Source organism: Tupaia chinensis, unplaced genomic scaffold (assembly GCF_000334495.1).
Source record: "Tupaia chinensis unplaced genomic scaffold, TupChi_1.0 Scaffold000097_1, whole genome shotgun sequence".
NCBI classification, from domain to species: Eukaryota; Metazoa; Chordata; class Mammalia; order Scandentia; family Tupaiidae; genus Tupaia; species Tupaia belangeri.
Window position 1 is genome coordinate 9,075,424 of NW_006159559.1, and position 4,345 is coordinate 9,079,768.

Consider the following 4,345-nt stretch of genomic DNA (forward strand, 5'->3'; position numbering starts at 1 on the left):
AAGGGATGGGCCTGGAAAAGAAAGGAGTGCAGAGTTCTCACAGTTCTGTCCCTGTTACATTCTTATCCTCCTCTGTTGCAAATAGACTATGTGATCCAATAGGTGATGGACTGATCTCATCACTCAAAACTCCTAAGAATGAGCCTGATTGATATTGGACTGAAGTGAAAACACTTCAGGTCCATTTTTGCAGACCAATCTTTATTAATTTTGTATTTCTGAGGTGGGGTGGGAGATTTAGAGTTTCTATCAATTAAACAATAGGGCAAACAATTATTCCTTTTCCAAAGTATTATTATACAAAATTTCAAACACATACAAAAAAAATTATAGTCTGAGGCTAGCAATTGGTGTGCTGGTTAAGGGTGCTGGACTCCTACATGACTGACCACAGTTTGAGTCCCAGACCTGGTAGCTTGCTTTCTCACTTTCCCTCTCTCTCTTGAGAGAGAGCTCTCTTGCTCTGTCCTTTCTGGTCAAATTGAAAATAAATAAATAAAGTTAAATAAAATAACTCAAAAATTATTAAGAAGAAAAAGAGAATATTATAGTCAATATCCCTGTACTCACTTCCTGAATTCAGTTAGTGCAGTATATTGTGTCTTCATCATTCTAAGATATGGGAATTACCCTTAGTACCAGATGCTGGAACTGACTAGCCAGATAACTTAGTTTCTTTTCTTTCTGTTGGAGGCTTGTTTTTTCACATAAGATGCCCAAAAGTGTGTGCTACATGTAGGGAATGTGAGTTGAGAAAAACCAGCTCATTGAGTTCATACTAGTAGAGTTCGAGCTTAAAAAAGCATATATACAGGGTTTTAATTACTGCCCCATGGGCTTGAAAAATATGCTGGGTATATATATATATATATATATCCAGGATCCTAATGGGATGGCGTAGTGGAAGAAAAAGGAAAACAGTATGACCAAACCACATTGGTGGGGGGAGATTCTTTCTTTCTGTCTTTGAAATATGTATGCATGCCCTCTGACAGTAAATTTTTATTTTTTTTATTTTTTATTTTTAGAATAACCAGCTAGCAATCTATGGAGGCTAACAACAGCATTGTATTATACCAGTAAGGGATGACCAGCCAGAAGTTTAACAGAAACCAGAGAAAGAGACAGCAAAGGAAGCCCTGCTATAATCACAACCATACCTCATGATATAGAAGAATACACATACCTAAGACTGCACTCTCTCAGAAGGAACTGAGGAGGGACTTTTTTTTGCTATTAGTTCCTAACTAAATGTAAGGCAAACTTGTAGTCTTTAAAGTATGAAGGCCATCTCCAAACCACATAGATTAATCAGTAGAGAATGAAAACCTTACTGATTTGCAATTAAGCACAACTTCTGAACAATCCAGTATCTGACCGCTAATCTGAACTGACCCAAGGAAGATCCTTAGAAAACCAGATTTAAAGATTAAAAACAAGAAAAAGATCTAAACAGGGGATTAGAGGCTAAACATTTTGGCAAACAAACTTCACAGAATTAGTTCAGCCATGTCACCAAACAAGTAAACAACAGTGACAAACCTTGGAGTAGAGAGAATCAGTATCCAGACTGCTGTAATATACTACCTAAAGTGGACTGTTGAACAAAATGTTATGAGACATGCAAAGAAACAGGAAAATGCTATCTAAAAAAGACAATAGAAATTGTCTTTGAGGAGGACAAGATACTGAATTTAGTGAACAAGGACATCAAAATAACTATTGTAAATAGGTTCAATAAACATAAAAGAATCTTGTCTAAATAATTAAAGAAAGGAATGAAAACAAGAATCAGCAATCAATAAAAAATAGAGGACGCACACATGCACACCATTTCCATATACAGAAATGGAAATTCTGGACTTGGAAAAGAGTGAAGGATAATGACAGGAGACTTGGAACAATATGGGACACCATTAAATACACATACTCATAATGGGAATACAAGGCAGAAAAAATATTTGGAGATATATGAGTATTAATACATGAAACTTGATGAAAAACTATGCATCCCAGAAGCTCAAGGAAATGCTAGCAAATCAAATCCAGCTATATAAAAAGAGGTCTATACTCCATGTTTAAAAAATTAGAGATCTCATGCAAGAAGTTCTTATCAAAGACATCCATGTTTATAGATCAGAAGACTGAATATTGTTTTTTCTAAAATAGGTATTTTTAATGTATTTTTTAATTTCAAGAAAAGCAGTTTTAGCTTTAATAAATCAAAGAAATACTAAGGAACTTTGCTTAAAACTTAAAGCCAGGAAACAGGTTAGGATATCCTTTGTAGGTTAGGATTATATTCAAATAGTAGGAACATGAACCCATCGGCAGCTCAAGACAGGACAAAAATCCTTAAAACCAGAAAACAAAGCCTAGAAGAAAATCAGCAATGTTTTAGTCAAAAGTCATAAAATTGTTTCACCAGTTCAGTCTCATGTGTTTAATCTATCTTCTGCTGTGGTTCGATCTACCTAATTAAATTCCGGGACATAATATTCAACTCCAGGCTTGTCCCTACGATTATGTTGGCCATTTTCTTAGGTTTTTTTTTTTGGAGAGGTTTTTGCTATAGGGCACGGTGGGCTCGCCAGACAGACAGAGAGAGAGATAGAGAGAGAAAGCGAGAAATCACCCCCCAGGGGGGATGGTCATGCCACAATCCCTTCTCCTTCATTCTCCTCTCGGGCACGCACGCACACGTGCCCGGCGTGAGTTCTAAGCCACCGGGTCCAGGACGCAAACCACAGTCGACTATGTGGGAGTCCAGCGACATAGCCATTATGCTAACCTCTGGTTCCCAACCATTTTCTTAGTTTTTGAACTCTCATTTCTGTGTGTCTGTATTTATTTTTTCTGGTATAGCACTCCCTTGAGAACTTTGTGGAGATCTACTCTGGTGTTGGTAAATTTTTTCAGGTTTTGTGTATCTGAGAATGTTCTTATCTTTTCTTCCTGTATGAAGGATAATCTTGCTGGGTACAGTATTCTTGGTTGAAATGGCTTTTCCCTTAACACTTTGAATATATTTTCCCATTCTTTCCTGGTTCACATTGTTTCTGATGAAGGTCCACTGTTAGCCTGATAGGCTATCCTTTGTAGGTAATCTGATGTTTCTCTCTTGCCAATCTTAGTAAATTGTCTTTGTCTGTGTTTTTGATCAATCTGGCTATAATATGTCTTGGAGAAGATATTCTTGGGTTGATTCTACCTGGGGTCCTTTATATTTCTTGAGACTGGATCTTTGAATGTCTCTCTAGATTTGGAAAGTTTTCTTGCAGGATTTCATGGAATAGATTATCAATGAGCTTATGAGTCTCTTCGCCTTCTGGGATACTAATTATCTAGACGTTTGGATGTTTGATAGTATCTAGTATTTCTCTAATCTTATTATTATTTTTGGGCAATTATTTCAGTTTTCATGGTGGATTTTTCTAGGCCAGTAATCTATTGTCTACATCTGAGAGTCAATTTCCTGTATGATCTAGTATGCTTTTAATACTTTCAAGGGAGGTTTTGACTTCCTGTATTATAGCCTTCATCTCTAAGAGGTCCCTTTGATTCTTTTTTATAGTGTGTATTTCCTGTTTTAGACCTTGCAAGAATTTCTTCACCTCCTGAAACTCATCAGCTCCTTTCTCCTGCTTCTTCTGCAGTTCATCATCTTTCTTCTCTTCCATCTCTGTTAGCTTAGCCATTATGAATATTCTAAATTATTTATCAGACATTTTCATGAGTTTCATTGTACTGTCTGAGGACGAAGAGGAGTTATTATTTTCCTTTGGAGGAGAGAATTTTCCTGCTTTTCCGTATTTCTTGTGACCCTGCAGTAATTTTTAGTCATCTGATAGATGATGCATTTATTCCTAATTCTTGAAGTTCAATCTGAGCATTCAGAGGTGTGCAGAAAGAGGTGATCTTCAATCTCTCTTCCATTCCATATTCACTTTTTGTGCATCATACTCAGTGGGAATAGAGAAATATTCTGACCCTAATCATATTCTGATGTTTGGAAGCTGTTCACTTGGACCTGTCTAGACATTTAGTGTGTAGAGGTTAAGCAACCTCTAAAGATAAAGAATTAAAGAAGAGGAAAGAAGAAGAAAAAATAAAAGAAAAAAATTAAAAAGATAATAACAATTTTATGAGAACAAGAGAGCTTTATCTGCCTCAGCCAGGGGAGAAAAGATGAGATGAGAAGTGGCAAAGTCTTCTAGAACTTCAAGATGAGAAGTGGCAAAGTCTTCTAGCCCCATTTCTCTACTTCCTCCTCCTTCTTTATTTTCAAGAGTTTTTTTTTTTTTTTTTTATAATGCACATGTGCATGTGCTCACCAGAAAAAGGG